General features: G+C 39.6%; 1 protein-coding gene and 1 non-coding gene across 4 annotated transcripts in view; one reads left to right on the forward strand and one right to left on the reverse strand.

Moving 5' to 3' along the window:
* samd12 (sterile alpha motif domain containing 12) overlaps positions 1-20657 on the reverse strand; it is a 136008-nt gene that overhangs the window by 33306 nt on the left and 82045 nt on the right. The gene's annotated exons all lie outside the window — the stretch shown is intronic.
* On the forward strand, positions 20331-20513 carry LOC148371001 (U2 spliceosomal RNA). Its single transcript, XR_015849824.1, has one exon. It is a non-coding gene; the product is annotated as a U2 spliceosomal RNA (small nuclear RNA).

Here is a 20657-nt window from a genome sequence, read left to right on the forward strand (position 1 = left end):
TCAGGGTGTCCCCTGCCCACTGCCTGAAGATACCTGGGATGGGCTCCAAGGACCCTAGTGAGGATAATCCAAAAGTATGAAAAAAGAATAAAATTGTAGCCTGGCTCCAGATTTTTATATACTCCACAGAATGTGTTTTATGAGGCAAATTTACAATTTATGAAGCTAAAAAAGGCCTTTTAAAATAACCAACCAGCCTTGAACACTTTATATTAACAAAATAAATAAATAATAGTATTAACTTAAAAAAAAAATACCTCTCTGTCAGGACCAGAGCGGACACAGGACCCAATTGCGTGACGTTTACCACAAGTCCGCTACCCAAAATAGGGTCATTTTTTTAAATAGACCCCCTAAACTGGTTATCATTCAATGCCATCGGCTTTCGCCAACTCTTGACAATCCGTCGGATATGCGCGAGGTAGACATCATATTGAAAGAAAGCCCGACTCGTCAACACTTTTTCGGGTGATTCCTTTCCACAAATTACGAGACTTGATAGAAGTTTGCTAAAATGTCTTTAATTTGGGCTAGTTGAAGTTTAGCTATGTCGACCTTCCCCACCATCTTGCCGGAACCCCCCTTCTTCCTCGTCTTTAAACTGTGACGGTGACACGAAAACCATGCTGGGATACACGCATGCACACTGAGTTTGCCAGCCAGTTCTTTACGTCCGGGAAACTCTGGAATCTGCTGGTAGCAGCAGTACTCTATTTTTAACTTCATATCCTGAAACGGCTTTGTAAGGCTATATTTCCCGTTCAGGTACTTTGTAAGCTGAAGCTTTCGTTTTTAGAGACCTTCGTAAGTAGAGGTACCACTGTATACTTCAAATTTTCGTATACGAACGTATTTGGACATATTTGCTCTAAAACATTGCGCACCAACTACCATTGAGTAAAAGAAAGAAAACTCAGACTTAGATTTCCATACAGTGTGTTTATATGTAACATTATTGTTGGCTTGGATTTATTTTTTATTTTTTGGGAGTCACGGTCAAACAAACACCAAACGGTAGCTAGCCTCTTTACGTAAATCGCTCGTCTAGCTGAGCGGGCACACACCATCTACTTGACCTTTCGCGCTGGCGGACACGAGTAAAAACAAGCCCGCGCTAAATTCGGCACCATTAAACCGAGCCGCTTCATTGTTCATTACCAGCGGAGGAGAAAATGAATTTGTCTTCACGGATCGCCTGGCGCGAGGCAGGCAGGTTGTACACAAACCGATCCCGCCACTTACTCCGACAGCCCTGACGTGCGAATAAGAACGGCAACGCTCGCCTCTTTATCTTCCTGTTTGACTTACTTGCGAGTTCTTGTGATTGATGGCTGAATGCGAAGCCCGGCTATGTTGGAGATGAAGAGACGGGAGTTACAATGCGCAACAAAAAAAAAAAGAAGAAGAAAACACAAAGCAGACAGAAGACAAGAGGAATTGAAAAGATGGTTGTAAGTCTTTGGAGGGACAAGCTGCCATTTGTTCATTGTCAGCTTGGATACAATTTTGAAAATTGTGGAAAGTTTTTGTCAAACTGTTTTGAATAATAGCGCTTCACAACTTTGGGGATGACCTAGTTACTCTGCAGCTTTTTCTGGCTGCGGTTAAAACTCATGCCCAAAACTGTCTGGATTTGCTGTCGAGCCTGCCAAGGCTAATAAACACTCATAGCCCTATTGACTACAAAAACAGTTGATTGTGAAAACTGATCTGCTAACTGGGCTTAATTGGGGTTGCATCTGCAAAATGTGCTCAACTGCAGACCGGTTCGTTTAAATAAATGAATTCATCACACAATGCAAAATACGAAACAACATCTGTTATATTGAGCAATATATTTTAAAGTTTCCTACTGGGGCCCATTTCACAAGGATCTAACAAGCACAGAATTTAACCCTGACATTGACGTTGCATCACCGTGATATAGAAAATACTGTGTTTTCCGTTCCGGGACCACGGATTAAAGTAAGTTAAGACCACATAAAAAGAGCCCAGATTCAAGAATTATCATGGCAATGGAGCTGCAGAGGGACGTATTTTTGACTAAAAAAGCTTCTCCTGATCCCCATGATATATAAAAGGAAGAAATAAAGGTAGAGAGAAAGGAAAAGAAAAAGAGAAAGGAAGGAATGAAGAGAGAGAAAAGGAACAAATCAAGAAAGAAAGAGAAAAGGGAAAAGAGAAAGGAACAGAGAGACAAGGTAAGGACGAGAGAGAGGAAAGAAAGGAAGACAGCGAGAAAGAAAGGATGAAAGCAAAATAAATGGAAAAAAAGACAAAAAAGAAAGAAAGAGAAAAGGGAAGGAGTGAAGAGATGGAGAAAGGAAGGACAGAATAAATAAAATAGAAAAAAAAGAGAAATTAAGAGAGAAAAAAGAAGTACGAGGCATCCATCCATTTGTCGCATCGCTTATCCTTACTAGGGTCGCGGGGAATGATGGAGCGAGAGAGAAAAAAGACTGAAAGGAGGAGAAAGTACGTGAAAAAGAAAGACAAATAAAGCAAACAATTAAATAAAGAAAATGAAAAGAGAACATTTAAAAAAATAAGGAAAGTAAGAAAGAAAGGGGAAGAAAAGAAAGAGGGAAATAAACATATAAAAAAAGAGACAGATAAAGAAAAACAGTGAGAAGGGAATCCTCCTTGTGTACAATCCGGCACAAAAAGTCCAAGCCAAATCCAGTGTCTGACTGAAAGGGAGTGGAGACAGTAAAGAACTTGAGGGAAAATCGATTAGGTTCATTTCAAGTATTGTTACCATGGTACCTAGTCGAGAATGAACCCGTAAAAGTTACCCCTAGTACTCTGGTTTGAATTGATTTTGAAAATTGTATTTGATATCGGTATCGTATCAGAAGTAAAAAAAGCTGTAAAAAAGTAGCTATCTTCACACTTTTCCTTGAACGTGATTAACGAACCTTTGTCCGTGTAGTAGTTTAATGAATATTCGGATTATCTTCACGAGTCCAAACTATTTAACGTAACTTTAAATCGGAGCAGCTGTGACCATCATCGACAAACGCATCCTCTGAACACAGTGAAAACGTTGCCAAGGTAATTTTCTTCCTAGAGTTTGGAGTGTCTCTTTGTACGAGAAAAGGGGTCTTAAACATGCACAGGCAATCACGAGCCCTCCGAGCCGACTCTTAATTACAGAAGCAGCCACTTCAGGCAATTTGAAAGCGGCCGCGATAAACCCGAGGTGTTTACATCATCAAAAAGCAGCCGCGCTTCCCGGAGAATTGAAGAAATTAGGGCCCTTCCTCACGCGCCAGAACGGGAAAGCGCTGACTACACTCACTTTCGAATCTCTTGTAAACAGAACCTAAAATTACAAATATTCATTTTGAAACCTGTCTCGCTTTAGCATCTTCAGCTAATCGTCACCTAAGAACATGTAGCTGAGCAAATGTTGGGTTTAGCCTCCACGTAACTAGGATCACGCTGCTATTGGTCGATTGGCTACAACTTTATGAAGCTTCTCAAAAAGACTAATCTGCAAAAAAAACCAAGGCTGGATTAGGTCGTCTGCATCTATTTTCCCCTCCGTGCTGAAACGTGGGCGCTCAGAGCAATTTATTTTTCAGGATGACTTGGACAAGTTGTTGCCATGACGAACCTGGCTCATATACGCCAAAATCCAAGAAAGTGATTGAAACAGAAACGTGTTTTCTGTGAGCTGGGAGGCTTTTAAAGACAATAGAAAAACAACAACCTACAAATAAATGTTATACATATATAATATATAATATAAATATCATATATTATCTTTTAAGTAATATTTTTTAAGGACCACTGGTTCAAAGTTCCAGTAATCTAAAGCACGAATTTAGTTGTGAGTAGATTAAAAGTCTAGGGATTTGTAATTCAAATCATGAGCCCCAAAATACAGCTCTAATCTCACTTTCCCATCTCGAACAAGTTAGCAATTACCGCTTGGAGTTTTTTAACATTGTTAGCGTCTATTACCAATCAGGGCTAAATCAGTTTTAGTATTTTACGACTTTTGGGATTTGTAATGTGGGTCAACTGTCATGATTGCTGATTCGGGGCACCTGCGGCTGCCACGTTGGCGCCAACAGCCCTGGTCGCTAATTGGCCACTTTTTAAACCCCCCGGCTCCCTGTTACCAGCGTCAGACCGTTCTGCGAACCTATGCTTTCAGCTAGGCAAGCTCTGCATTATCCGACATTCTCCTGCCCTGTTTTCTCCTGCCTGATACCTGTTGCCGACCTGTTTCTGGACCCGTTACTGCCCTTGCTCCTCCGTCCCGGCCATCGACCTGTTTTGCCCTGTTTCCTGCCTGATACCTGTTGCCGACCTCTTTTCTGGACTCGTTACTGCCCTTGCTCCTCCGTCCCGGCCATCGACCGGTTTTCCCGCTGCCTAAGACTACCCTTGCTCGACACGGAAGTGCCACTTCCGCATTCCTGCCATCAGCTACCCTTGTCCGACGATCATCTTTTCAACAATCCGGCTATGTATAGTTTTTAATGTATACGATTTTTTTATTTTTCTTTATATTGGGAGTTACTTTCAAACTAAGGGCCCGGTCACACAGCCGTTTGCGTCTGTATCGCGGGTAAAATTTTGCGTTTTTTTTTTTTTGCCCGTGGTTGCCCGCGATGGAAAATGCGCAGAATTGGCCAACCCGCTGTTCATCGGTGGTATGCCCGCAAAACAGACGGGCAGAAATTTCTGGCCGTGATTCAGCCTCTATGCGCCCGTGAAAGGCTTGGTGACCGGGCCCTAAAGTTTTGAGCAGCGCAAAACTTTTTCGCGCTGCCAACCGCGTGTGAATTTCCGACCGCGTGTAAAGCACCGCTGTATCTCGTCTGTATGGCGATCTCAAAGCGTCCAACAGCGTCTGCTTCACAGGCAGAAATTTCTGGCCGTGATTCAGACGCAAACGGCTGTGTGACCGGGCCCTAATGAAGCATTCATCTCTCCTGACCATCTGGAACAAATGAGCTATTACTTCTTGCAGGCACATTGGAAGTTGTGAATGTGTTTTAACAGTCGGGGATAAATTTATTTTTATAACATTTAAAAATCTATAACAGAAGTAAACGAGCCCAAAACCGGATAACCTATTTAGCGGTTATCGCTCTTTCATTTTTAGAACAACTCAGCAATTACTTGTTTCTGGCATTTTTAACCTATTGAACGTCTTTCAACAATCTTGGTCAAAATTCAGCCTCCTATTTTCCCCACTTTGATTATACAAATCAAAAACACCAAAAACCCCAAAATGGGACACAATATGACCAAGAGGGTAAGTGTGTTGAAATGTCAAAACCAGTGTAAAAAAATGATGTGCGGTGTTGTTCAGTATCTGAGAATCTGGTTTTAAATCTTTTTGTGGTTTCTTATCATTCACATCAGACCTAAGTAGCTAAAAACATCCAATTGAATTGCACAAGGCTGTAAACATTTGAGGATATTGTTTTATCTCTGGAGAAAAATAGACCCGTGCAACGAATCATTGTCTCCATGCGCGAGAACGTTAATTTCCCAGGAGGTGAAGACCTGACGCCCCCCCGACAACCGCGCATGCCGTACACTCACCGAGAAACAAGGGCATAAGAATACGATTTTGCCATAAGATGAACGACTTCATCAAACGTATGCACGCGTTCGACTGGAGATTGAAAACCGAAACGGGCCTAGTGTCGCAGAGAGTGACTTGTTTTCCCCCGGGTGTAACAGGTGAGCAGTCTCCGAATGTATACAAATGTGATTCCCGGTTCTTTCCAAATTCACGCACTGATGATTTCCTGTTTGCACCCGATTTTCCATCCAATCGGTTTCAGAGACTAGAGTGCAGCCTTCGCCACATCCACGGCTGCCCCTCCGTCTCCTGGGGGTCCCACACTCTTAATTGAAACTCCACTGAAACACAGCACAGAAGCCGGTGTTATCTGTGCTATCACCATGTTCAAACAAAGTGTAAACAAATTGGAATGTGGACATCAAATGAATAGTTAACGAGTGTCCGAGACTGCTTGTTTAAATTGGGTTAAGGCTGTAAGCTTTGCACTAATCACTCTTTAAGTCTCCTAATCGTCGAGGCTGAGCAGAGTAAATCTTTGCACATTATAGACGATGAAATAAAAACCGAGCCCATGCCGATGGATTTTTGTTTCACAAGATGCCACATCAGTTGTTCTCAAATATGCGTTTAAAAAAAAAAGGCTCCAAGGGCCAAGTATGATTTTAAATCAATTTATAATTAAGCATTGGTATTAATGTGATCTTAAAGTATAGTATAACCTCGATTTTCTACTAGTACATTTTCGCAATGTAGAAACTATCGCAGTTAAAGGGGGCCAGAACCCCCCATTTTTAACATGCACTCGCTTTCAGCAGTGGGTGACATGGGATAATGGGTCGCGGCTGCACGGGTTGGATGATTTATCTAGACCGCCATAAATTTCTAGGTACCGGTATGTAAAAAAAGTGAGTCTCTAAATCATTCCTATCAAAAGTTATAACTTTTTTTAACGACTGCAGACCAAATACATTTTTCCAAGCAGTGTTGAGTTTGTATTGTGTAATGACTAGCAGTATAATCCTGTGGAGGTTACCACTAAGGTTGCCATTAAGGTTCAAAACTCGCAAAAGGTTTCAGCTCAGTCCACAGTGCTGAAGCTTGGCCTTCTGAAAATTACATCACTAGCCTCCAAAGCTTTACTTGTCAATGACCTTATTAATGAACACAATCTTAACCTTATTGGCCTTTGTGAGACCTGGTTAAAACCAAATGAGTTTGTAGTGTTAAATGAGGCTTCGCCAGTAACTTTGTGAGTTCGCACTTGGCACGACCATGCAAAAAAGGTGGAGGTGTTGCTCTTATATCGGAAGGTAAGTTGAAATTTACTCCTAATACCCCTACTGGTTTTAAAACGTTTGAAGCACTTGTTATGAGGTCCTTAATGTCAACACCAATTCATTTAGTTGTTGTGTATCGCCCACCTGGACCATACTCAAATCTTTTGGATTAATTTTCTGAACTGTTAACAGACTTAGTAACTTATGCGGACAATGTTGTAATTATTGGTGATTTTAATGTTCACATAAACTCCCTATCAAATTCACTTGCAATTGCTTTTAAGTCACTGATTGATACATTTGGTTTCAATCAAATAGTTGATGTGCCCACTCATAAAGGTGGGAACACTCTAGATCTTGTTCTGAACCGTGGCATAGTAGCCTCAAATGTTACAGTGTTACCGTATCCTAATGCCATCTCTGATCACTATTTTGTTAAGTGTGAGGTGCTGTTTAATGTTTACTGTGATAAGGAAAATTTAGGCTTTAGCAGTCGCAATATCCGCCCTACAACGGCATTAGCTTTAAAAGCACTATTACCTATACAACTGCAGCCTTCCCGTCGTACACTGGGTCTGTTGACTCACTTACAAACAGCTTTAATACTGCTTTGGTTAATGTTCTTGATCCTGTGGCGCCCCTAAGGCATACATTTCGACCTAAGAAGCATACACTTTGGTTTATTGAAGAAACCAGGTCACTCAAACAAGGTTGCAGAAAACTTGAACGAAAATGGCGCACTACAAAGCTGGAGGTCTTCCGACTGGCCTGGTGTGACAGCTTGCTGAAATATAAAGTAGCTCTTGCCTCAGCTAAAGCATCGTTTTTCTCTAAGATTATTGTTAAACATAAGAATAATCCGAAATTTTTGTTTGACACAATGACGAAACTTACCAGACAACAACTTAACCCAAGTAGTTCTACTTATTCTGCTAATGACATTATGAAATGAAATGAAATTATCTGCATTTATATAGCGCTTTTCAAGTCAATGACTTCCCAAAGCGCCTTACAATGTGCTCCACATTTCCCATTAGCGGCCTTGCAGCCATGTAAGGCGCTAACCTGCTTATTGGGGGTATTAGGGGTTCAGTGTCTTACCCAAGGACACTTCGACATATAGCACAGACGAGCCGGGATTCGAACTGGGATCCCTTGATCCCAAGACGAGCACTCTACCTCCTGAGCTACTGCCGCCCTATGGATTTTTTTAAATAAAAAGATTCAACTAATCAGGAATGGAATTTTAAAAGAACACTCTGTAACCTCCTCCTATCTCAATGATGTGGAGGTGTTCGGTAAGGACCTTGTCGGCAGTTGTTCAGAAACATTCTCCAGTTTCAATGATTTGTCCCTTGATAGTCTAACACAGATGGTCAGTAGGGCCAAAAGAACTACTTGCCTGCTTGATCCGTTTCCAGCTTCACTGGTGAAGGATCTGTTTGGGATCTTAGGAACATCAGTTTTAAATATTATTAATATATCGCTAAGCTCGGGTATTGTTCCTGTAGCCTTCAAGTCACTTCTGGACAGTTAAGTTGTAGAAATCTGGAGGCTTGCCTTACTGAGATTCAAAGATTAATCATTTTGTTTACAATAACAACAAGAAATTGGTTAATTTTGATGTAAATCATAAATATAATGTTTGATCAATTTAGTTTGGGCCATTTAATTTAACACCACTATTTACACAAAACAACCCTGACTACACTTGACTACACCTTCCTATGTGTGACCGGTAATACCTCCACGAATGACGGATAGGTAGCGATTGACGTACCATCACCCCTGCCTTAAACCGTTGGTATCTCAAAGTATTTTTTAAGACAATATCTTGCAAACCTTTTACAATGGACTTGACAAGGTCAAATGCTACCGAGTGGGGGTAACATGTTGACGAGGGCACTTATAACCTTCCCACTGTTCATGAGCCATGGCATTCCCCTATTTTGTATGCAGTCGACTCCTCGCATCATCGTCAGCATCTTTAACCGATTGCGTCCGAGGTTCTTTGTATTCTGTGAATCTTCCCGTACAGTTGCAAAGGGTAATGGGGGTTAACAAGCGCTTCACTTACACGCATGCTGCCTGAGGTCCATAGAGGCCGTATCGAGACTTTATGGAAATTGCTCCGTGGGCTTTGGAATTTTATTATCATGGAATCAAGAACTAGAACCAACACTTAAGTTGTACTCTGCTGGTGTCAGGTGTTAGGTTAGCGGATGTGGTCTAAATTACACTACAGAGTAGAAATGCTTCGTTGCTCGTGGTATCAACTACAAGAACGAGGTGTTTTTTAACAAAGGCGTTATTTTCGGTTACGCCGCCCTGGGTTACCTACAAAAATATATATTTTTTTGTCAAATATTTTTTAAACATAAGGCGCACACAATTATAAATAGCATATATATATTTTTAATGATATTCCCTGATAAATAAAAAATGAAGCATAACTATTCATTTTCAATAGTGCCGTATTTAACGCCCAAGTTGGTTAGAAAAAAAATGCATGTACTGTATTTTCACGACCATAAGGCGCACCTAAAAGCCTTTCATTTTTTTTCAAAAAGCTGACCATGTGCCTTATAACGCAGTGCGCCTTATATATGGATCAATATTGAGTCGCAAGGTCTCGCAACTAAGGCAAGCAGCCGCCGACTAGATTTTCCCCAGGTGGGATAAGTAGTCCGCCCTGTATGCTGGGATATAAATATATATACAGTGCATTCGGAAAGTATTCACAGCGCTTCACTTTTTCCACATTTTGTTATGTTACAGCCTCATTCCAAATTATATTAATTTAATCTCTTATCAAAATTCTACACAAAATACTCCATTATGACAATGTGAAAAAGTTTTTTTTTTTTTACTTTTTTTGAATTTATTAAAAATAGAAAACTAAGAAATCACATTTACATAAGTATTCACAGCCTTTTTTCCACTGATCATCCTTGAGATCTTTCTACAGCTTAATTGGAGTCCACCTGCAGTAAATTCAGTTGATTGGACATGATTTGGAAAGGCACAAACCTGTCTATATAAGGTCCCACAGTTGAGTGTGCATGTCAGAGCACAAACACCAAGCATGAAGTCAAAAGAACTGTCTGTAGACCTGCGAGAGAATTGTCTTGAGGCACAAATCTGGGGAAGGATACAGAAAGATTTCTGCTGCTTTGAAGGTCCCAATGATCACAGTGGCCTCCAATACCATCCCTACAGTGAAGCATGGTGGTGGCAGCATCATGCTGTGGGGATGTTTTTTAGCAGCAGGAATTGGCAGACTAGTCAGGATAGAAGGAAAAATGAATGCAGCAATATATAGAGATATCCTGGATGAAAACCTGCTCCAGAGCGCTCTTGACCTCAGGCTGGGGCGAAGGTTCATTTTTCAGCAGGACAACGACCCAAAGCACACAGCCAAGATCTCAAAAGATTGGCTTCAGGACCACTCCGTGAATGTCCTGGAGTGACCCAGCCAGAGTCCAGACTTGAATCCGATCGAACATCTCTGGAGAGATCTGAAAATGGCTGTGCATAAACGTCTCCCATCCACCCTGATTGAGCTTGAGACTTATTGCAAAGAAGAATGGGCAAAACTGTCTAAAGATAGGTGTGCTAAACTTGTGGGATCATATTCAAAAAGACTTGAGGCTGTATTTGCTGCCAAAGGTGGATCAACAAAGTATTAAGCAAAGGCTGTGAATACTTATGTAAATGTGATTTCTTAGTTTTCTATTTTTAATAAACTAAAAAAAGTAAAAAAAAACTTTTTCACATTGTCATAATGGAGTATTTTGTGTAGAATTTTGAGATAAGAGATTGAATTAATACAATTTGGAATGAGGCTGTAACATAACAAAGTGTGGAAAAAGTGAAGCGCTGTGAATACTCCGGATGCACTGTACATATATATATATATATATATATATATATATATATACCGGCGTTTCATTTCCTAACCAATGTGTCAATCATCATTTGAATTGGTCACTATAGGCTATTCGGAGGTAAAAGAGGCAGGTCCATTTTAGTATTTACAAGCTCCCATAGGCTAAAGTGGGGCAAAACAAAGCCTGCAATTGGCCGAAAAAGGAGTGAATCACAGGTTTGCTTGCTCTACGGCCTGGAGAAAACATTTTTGACTAGATTTTTTACCAAACAGACAGCTAGCAACAAGCAACGTCCATCGATTTTTCTCGGCGGACTAAATGACTAAAATGATATGTATATAAATTGATTGATTTATTCAAATGTTTACTGCATTTTAATGTAATCATGCATTTCCAATTTTATGTACCGTATTTTCCCGTCGATAGGGCGCACCATAATATAAAGCACACTTTTGAATTTCTGGCCAACTCTGGGGTGCTATGTGTGCCTTATAGTCCAAAAAATGTTTCCAGAAATGATATCCAAATTAAAAAGTGCCTTGTAATCCTTTGAATGATTGATTTTCAATGTGACATATTCTTTGGATCAATCGTATATAAATTTCATGTTTGAAAACAGAACTTTACAATGACGATACAGAAAATATTTGGATGATCAGAATAATTATATTTATTATATACTATCTAAACCACCACAGAAAATCGATTATACTCTAAGTCATGTTTCTAATAAATGGAATTCTTAAATGCCGTCATAAGCATGAAAATGGCTTGAAGGACTGATGTTAATGTTCACGGACTACCAATATTTTCAGTCCTATTATTTGGTTCTACACCTTTGCAATTCAACTCTTAAAGGATGTCAGGTAATCTTGGTTGAAAACAGAGGTGGTTAGTAACGGATTACATTTACTCTGTTACATTTACTTGAGTAAGTTTTGTGAAATGTACTTCTAGGAGTATTTCTAAATCCCTATACTTTTTACCTTTACTTGAGTAGATTTGTGAAGAAAAAACGTTACCTTTACTCCGCTATATTAGGCAACATTAAAGTCGTTACTTCGTTACTTAATAAATGGTGATGATATCCACTCAGTAGATAGATAGATAGATAGATAGATAGATAGATAGATAGATAGATAGATAGATACTTTATTCATCCCCTAAGGGAAATTCACATTTCCAGCAGCATCCCTGAGCTGAGAACAGTACAATAATAAAGCCAAAAGAAAACAATATTCAAATACCCAGTGTGACGTGCAAATGCCCACTGTAGCGTGTTATATAGAGTAACTAAATAGTGCTACACAGAATACATATTGCAGTAAGATTCGGTAATATCCAATGTAGGTGGTGTGGTTTAATGTGGGCCTTTACTCTGCCGGGTGGAGTTAAAGAGCCTCATGGCATGAGGAAGAAAAGATCTCTTCAGTCTGTCCGTAGTACAAGACAGTGACAGCAGTCCACAAATCAAACTTTTTAGAATAGAGTGGAATAGAATATACCTTTATTGTCATTGTTACAAAATGGGTTTAAAGATCAAATGAAAGTAAATGGTCTCACAAGAGACTTTGCATTTTCAATGAAGTTAAAGTTAATAGAATCGTGGGTACTTTTACATAAAACCTTAAATTGGGCTGGGCACACATCTCTGGGAACAGCAAGGGAACTCAGCACAATATCTCTTGTCAGATAGAATTGAAATTGTGTGCTGGCCACAGCATCTCTGTTTGGATATTGCTGGCTTAGATTTCCCCAGAGTATGAAAACGCATAAAAACAAAAAGAGGTCTCAAATTCTTTTCCGTTTTCTTGCTGTCACACCTTTTGGGTTGTGGCAAGACAACTAGGCTAATTTTGTTGTAAAGAAGCAAAAAAACAAACAAACTGGTGTTTGTATTTGAGAACGAGAACCAAGTACAATTTGTATTCATTTGCAACAAACTATAGTATGTATTATCTTTATATTTGTGTTTTCTGGCATTTGTAAAATGTTTTTATGAGAAAAAAAACACATCATTTGTATTGTTATGGTTGCCTATGAGAATGGAAGATGCCTCCAGGCAGCTCACTCAATTGATCTCTGAATTGATAGAAAACTAATTAGTATTCATTTTTGAATGTGCAATCTTTTTGTAAATATGACCTGAAGCCTATAAAGTATTCATAAATTCAAAGTAAACATAAATCCGAGCATTATTCAGGGATTATAATCTCATTCATCGCTCATACCATTTTGGAAAATGTGAATTAAAGCTTGAAAAGTACTTTAGTGTCGCTTTAAAATGTCATAGAACCTATAAAGTTACTGAAACCACCATTTTGCCGAAAGCAAGTAACGTATGATACTTTTGCCTTTAAGAGATTTGAATTATGTTTAATGGCAACTACAGTATTTGTTGTTTAGTATAAAGCTAAACACACTGAATATTGAATTTATAATCCATTTTTGACCTTTTGCACTTTTTTCAAAAATAACTAATAATTTTCTTTTTAAAAAGATGTGCTACTTGATTTTTTCAGTGTATCCATTTTTTTTTTTTTAGATTTACCTTATTAATCCCCAACTGAGAATGATTACAAAAATATACGATAAAACCTCGGTAATCGACCATAATCCGTCCAGGATCCGTGTTCGAATACGGAGTCGTTTGAGTACTGAAACATTTTTTTGCATACAAGGACATGCTATTTATTTTTATACGTTACTATGCATTTTAAAATACCCAAAATATAAATGTGTACCAGAACAGTAATAATTGTAGACCTATTACCATTTAAATGTGTAGACAGCATAGAATTTGTACACCATTTTCATATTTTGCAATCATTTCCTTCTTCAACTCAATCGAAGTTTTATCGTTTTCCTTTCCCTTATCCCTTACTTTCTTGGGACCTTTTATCAACGGCAAACATAGCCAATAAAACACATATGACCACAATAAATTCTGTCTCCTTCAATGCTACGCGACCCAGTGGTAGCAGCCAAGATGGCTGCTTCGAGTTTGTTCACGTTCCTGTTTTTCTTTCTGACCGGGGCAATAATTACTCTAATTCTAAAAGTCTAAAAATGATTTGTTTGTAAACTACATCGTTTTAGTACTGAGGTATCACAGTAATTCTTTTACATGTTTCTAACGAAACATCCCCCAAGAGGAATTGGGTCGAATTTGTTCCGTTTTCAAATTGAATAATTTGCTTAAAACACTGCATTAATCGTACATATATTGTAGCCCATAACACTAAAACTGTGGTATCATTCCAATGTGCAAATATTTTCATTTCGCTGTATTTTACTTATTACATGCAGTCATCGGTGCTCGGAACATTTTACGATGTGTATAACATTCTCTCCGAACGATTTTTATTATTGAATAAAAAACGGTTTTGTTTTTCTTTCCTCCAAGTTGCGCATTTCATCATCCCCTAGTTTATTAAACCGCACTCCAGCTTGTTTTGCCGCTGTGTGTGGGCAATGCGGTTGCTTAACAAGTGTGACCCACAAATGGGATTTAACAAAAAAGAATTGAGGGGGTAAAGGGCAGCATGGGAGTAAATTCAATTTTCTGTCCTTTCTGCTTGAAATAAGGCTGTTTACAAAGAGGATGACAAGGCTAAGTTGGAGAAAACACCCTTGGTGTTTTTTATTATTATTTTTTGCTCTAGGCGATCGTTCTTTTCTGATAGCCACTTGACTTGCTTTCAGTATCATGTGCCTAATTTTACTAGATGCAAATTTTTTGTTACTATTTTTTTAGATGTATCCTTTTGAGCCTTTGCTGCCACCCAACGTGATGCCACTGGCGAGGAAAACAGCCCAATGCCTAAAGCGTTGAGTGTAAAACATGTTTGATATTTTTGGCGCCTGATCTTCAAATTCCTCTTGTGTGGGGGGACAACAGCAAGCAACACTTTTCCATAACGTATGGCTATAAATATAAAACATCGTGGTGACGGCTGAAAAAAACAGGAATATCTAAGTTGTACCCAACATATTTAACTTCTTCACCCACAAATCAAGCATAATCCAAAATTCATACATCCGAATTGAACAGCAGGACAAGTATAACACCACAGTCCCCTATCTGTACCAGTGAAGTAATTTTCCAGTCACTGAAGATCCCTTTGTTCTTCAAGTATTGATGAGAAGTGAAAGCAATTTGATCGGATATCGAGGCAACTAGGGCCGTCGTGATTAGGAATTTCTGGAGACGACTAATTGTCACACAAATAATCAAGATTGGACGAATATATTTGCGAATATAATATACATTCGCAATAAGACAAATATGTCTTAGTCGCGATAGCCTTAGTGGCAACCACTGATGACAACAAAAGAAAAAGGTGACTTCTCACGTCTGTTGAAATCTCCTCAGTATGGTTTATTAGTGCCCTGACTCTGTTGTCTAGAAATAAAAGGCTTACACTTTATATTATGCGACGCAGCCCTTATCAATCTTTCTGTTCATTGCGGTGGTAAACATGTGGTAGCCTTTGTAATCGCTATCTGACTCACTATCGTGAATGGTCATATGATCCAAAAACAAGCTACAGTTCCTTTTCAGTATCATTGAAGTCATTGTCCAGTCAATGGAACAATAACAAGTGAATGCAATTTGGTCTGAAACCATGGCAACCGCCCATGACAACAACAGCAAAAGACTACTTTTCACATCTGTGTAGGACCTGGCCCTATACTTCAAAGTATGATTCATCAATGGCCCTAACTCTGTTGTTTACACCATATTTTATGCGACATAGCTCTCATTTATCTTCCCCTAGTAGTTTGTGGTAATTTTCGCTATCTGATTATTAGTTGACATCTTAACTGGTCAAATGATCAGAAAACATGCTAGAGTTCCCTTTTGTTATCATCTGAGTCAATGCCCAGTCACTGGAGTTCCCTTTAACCCTAAAGGAACGATGACAAGTGAATGTAATTTTGTCTGGTGTTCTGCTAAAAACGGTATGATCAGACCTGACAGCAGCAATTTTGTTTTTATTATTATCAAGTAAAACTAGCTACACAGAAACTCTGAATTTTTGCAAACAGAACTGATGTTGGCAAGCATACATACACTGTGTAATTACCGTAGTCAACAAACAACATGCTGAAAAGCTGACACAGAATAACAGGCAGGGCTACAAACCAGTCTTTTGAAGCAGTGAAAGAGTCAAATAAGAATAAACAAAAATAAAAATTGGGAGTGGTCATATTTTTAATTTCACAAATCACTATCAGCGTTGTGCGTGCACATAAGCACTGGACACTGGTAGAATGTCTCAAGGAGTAGGTAAGAATTTCAGAACACAGGTAACATGGCAACAACAGAAAAAGACGATTTCTCACGCCTGTGTTGCACCTATCCTTATTCTCGATAATTGAATCCATTTTGGGGATAATGAAAGTGACCTGACGCTGCCGTCAAGAAATTCTAAGCAACACAGCTCTCACTTGGCTTTTCCTCCATTGCAGTAGTAAACATGTCATCTTTAAAATCGCTATTTGACTGTGATAGCATCTTGAATGGCCACGTGATCCAAAAGCACGTGACCTAGACAACTTGAACTGAAAGTGGTGCAACTTAAAACAATTTCAGGTGTGCGGGAGATGGCGCCGTTGGCGTTCTGCAGCCAATGGCGCAGATGCCAAATTTGAATGTGCCTTTAAGTGTGCACAGGGCTTTAAGCTTCTCTTTACTCATCTTTTATCTTTATCTGTATGTCCTCCATGATATGTGACTGATAACGGGCAGCGATCCCTTCCCCCCACTGGTGTCAGTGCTTCTGGGACATTTCTTGTGTCATTATATCTTTTGATTATCCTTTGGCATGACTCAAGGATAACCTGGCCAAGCAACGATACCTGCAGCCACATACTGCTGGTGCAGTTAATGAGGAATGGTGTGTCTGCTACACAGGAGAAATCCTTGATAAAGTGTTTTATGCTGTTCATATGTATAACTACACTCCTTTAAATCACAAAAGCTAAAAATAATGAACAAGTCCCTAGGTCTTCAGTGACTCTTTTTCAGGGAAGCATGCCAATGCTAAATGGCAGCGTGAATTAATGAAAGTGTGTAGCGGCCTGGCAGTAGAAGGTGTACCATCACTCACGAGCAAATTGGTTTACTGCAGTTTCACTCCCTGAATTGCTCTTCATAAATCTGGCTTGACATTAGCGGCGGAGATCACAATGAAGGTAAGAATGCCAAACTGGTTGTAGGACATCCATGTTAATGAAGAGACACTCGGCGACAATAAGACAGGGATGTGATTTGACCAAAGTGAAATTATCTGAAAATTAGGCGGGGGTCTGGGGGCCGCGGGCACCCAGCTAGGTCCAGGGCAGTGCCCTGGTGGGGGGACAAGTGGGGCGAAGCCCCCCGGAGCTCATGGGTTTTCCGTGTTTTTAAGTACTTTCAATGCACTCAGATGACAAAGAAATAGACAAAACAACAGCATCAATTTTCAATGTATTTTGAACTATCCCATATAAAATTACAGTTTAAGTCAACTCAAAATCAGTCACATTAAAAAACATTGGACTGCCTTTGCTTTTAAAAACTATCACTGAAAATATCATCATATCTAACTCATGTGATTACTAAGTTAACACATAAATCATGTTGAAGAGTTCAAATTTCATGAAGAAATAATTGTATCATGACCAAATGAAAAGTAACTCATATTAGAACATACCACAAATGTCTTTGTTATAGCAGAAGATGTTATCTATAAAGGAAAGTACTGTAGTGGGTTGTACATAATTCACCCATGGAACCATTGCTTAGTTAGCGAGTTCCTAGTGGGATTCTTAATTCGGCCGGTTCTAGCCACTCTCGTGTTTGTTTTGTTATTGCCAGTTTAAATGTCATTAAAGCAGCTTTCGTTGGCACCTTTGTTTGAAACTCCGCCTACGACTCCCGTCTCCGCTCGCTACATTGGATCACGTCGGGGTCACCAACATTTGTAGATAATTCCTTCTCTAACCAGTCCGATCGAAACTTGTTTTTTACGATCTTAGCAATTTCTTTAACTCGCAGAGCATCTTTGCGTTCGATCTCGGACATCTTTCTTTAAACACTCGGCAAAAACGTGTGAGAAATGAACAATGGCATACTCCTACTCCTTTATAACAAACGCGTTTATTGGTCAACACGGAGACTTCAACCAATTGCAAGTACGTTTCATTTCAGTTACGGAAACACTAAAATGGAACGCTGTCGAGACGAAATCGTTTTTTTTACCAATTAAAAAATCGGAAATTTTAAAATTTTATTTTTGGAGATAAAAAAAGCGGAATTCCGCGAATTAGCGGAAAAATCACATCCCTGATAAGAGTAACATCATTAAAGTTCGCTCAGATCGTTTCAAGAGCTAACAAAAACATAGTGGCAGTTATCACATACATATTAGAGCTAATCTGTACCCCCTTGCAACACTGTCAAATTTACCAGTAAGAAAGTCTCATCTCATCTCATCAGCTGCACCGCTTATCCTCAGTAGGGTCGTGGGGGTGCTGGAGCACATCCCAGCAATCATCAGGCATTGGGCAGAGGACACCCTGAACTGGTTGCCAGCCAGTCGCAGGGCACACGGGGACAGACAACTCACTCGCTCATTCACACCTCGGGACAATTCGGACCGGCCAATTCACCTGAAATGCAAATTTTGGAATGTGGGAGGATACCGGACTGCCCGGAGGAAACCCACGCAAGCACGGGGAGAACATACAAACAAAAGTAAGGCCGGGAGCTGGATTTGAACCCACGCAGGAGGTTCCCACGACCTCAGAACTGTGCCGGACACGCGCTAGCCACTGCGCCGCCGTGCTGCCCACTAAGAAAGTGCATATCACTAATGGTAATGCTTATATGAACGCTAACATTATCATCTCAGTAGTTGCGAGGTCACAAATGGTTGCTAAAGGTAAGAAGATTTTCCTTTTAAACTGCCGACTTGTCTTGCTGGTCGCCATCATTAACAGTTAGCACTACTTTGTGTCTTGAGCTACTTTAAACTCAACCTTTGTTTTAAAAGTACAATACAGTAAACCCTCACTATAACGTGGTTAACTTTTCACGGTTTTGGTAACTCACTGATTTGCATTGTGCACTGCGTTATGCATTCTGATTGGCTAGACAGTCTCTCCGCTTCTTCTCTACTTGTGTGTCAAAATCGTGGTCAACGGTGTACACTGTACACATACGTCAAACAGCTTGTCAAATCGACGCTACATATGTGCAAATTCTCTTGCAATTTCAGTTTTTCGGCACTGATAATAGGATTTAATTGTATTCTCCTGTAGACCCCCAGAAAACATCTGAAAGAAAATGTTGCACCATTGCACTTTTAATAACAATTGCTACACAAAATAAGATCTATAAACAGACAGAAAAAATATCACAAATTAATATGACAATAAATCAATCATTAGAATACAAAGCCATAATTTGCATTAGCTGCACTTAAGTCAAAAGGATATGTGTATTATTATACCACTGTTTCTGTATTGAACAGTGCAACCAATAAAAGTGCTACAAAGCACAAGGAAGGACCCAAACTACAGGATCTTAAAGTGACCAGAAAGCACAATTTTCTTACCATTTATCCAAGTGTTTTAAAACAAAAGAAGGAAAAAAGAAAAAAGAGAAAAGGCAAAAAAAAGAAGGAGACAAAGGTAAAAATAAGTTAAAAAGGGAAAACATGAGAAATAAAAGAAAAAAAGAAAAAAAAAGGAAAAAGCAGAGCAAGAAAAAGGTTTTTGGGTACTTTTATCAGTAAGATGGCGTCAATTAGCCCATGTTATGTAAAATAAGTGCAAATGTTTCGACCTGCAAATTTAAAAAAAAATGAGAGCTAATATTATTTTTTGCCTAATATTTTAAACAAATATTTCTTCTACCACTGGGAGGCTTTTATTAAGGCACAGTCCCCCTAAACTTTAATAAGGCTGGGGCTTCAGACTGTCAGCTTTTAGAACAGTTTGGAATTTTTTATCTGAGGTTTGGGCTCTCCCACTGTTCTCCTTGCAATTTCAAAATCCATTCTGTCTTGTGTCCGCTAAACTTCAAAATACAGACGCTCCCCCACTTATGAACATTCGAATTAACGGTACATACAAACATTTTTTTCGGGATGTCGAAAAATATCCGGACATTGCTGTAAGTTAGATTTTGTATTGTGTGCACCTTTATCCGAGTAGATGACAGTGCTGTAGTGCTTCTTTCCGCCGCGTGGCACTGTGAGAGGGGACCCAGCATCCACCCCGAAAAAGAAATCTGGCTTCTACATCCTGGTTTGCGTGTATACACACTGCAGGGTATCTCTAGCACGCTAGGAACTTTGACGTTTTATTGTTTAATATGTCGTACATCCATTTGATACAGTTGGTGTAAAGTTTAAAGAGGAGGCGAGCCGTTTCTTTTGAAATGAGAGTGGAATAAGAAAGCTTGATGCGGTAGAGAAATGGTTGGATCGCTTTTTTGACCACTTTTTGACCGCGGAGGAGGAAGTCGCCTAACTCTTCCAAAAGTAAGGTAAACTTAACTTTATTTATCGTTATAGTCAAGTGAAGTCATGTTTATTTGTGACACTTTATTGCTAGGTCCTTAGCTTGGCCTTTTGGCCTTGTTGTTTTTGGACTGTGGCTTTGATGCTATGTCAGTCCTTAGCTTGGCCTTTGCCATGATCTTTGATTTTTGCAATCCGGAGATGGAATAAGAGCTTGCTCTGTCCACTCCACGCATCGGCCCGGTATTGCAGTACCTCCGGGAACGGTGCATTCGCAATGATCGCAGCAAGGCTTTAGGGCTAGGACCTTAGCTTGGCCTTTTGGCTGAGAGTAAGTGTCCCGGCTCCTAGGCTTTGTAGCGTATTATGAACTGACCGATAACGGATAATGGATAATGAATAACGAAGATAGAACAATAAC

This window comes from Urocampus carinirostris, chromosome 2 (genome assembly GCF_059441175.1).
Source record: "Urocampus carinirostris isolate Australia breed hairy pipefish chromosome 2, RoL_Ucar_1.0, whole genome shotgun sequence".
Lineage (NCBI taxonomy): Eukaryota > Metazoa > Chordata > Actinopteri > Syngnathiformes > Syngnathidae > Urocampus > Urocampus carinirostris.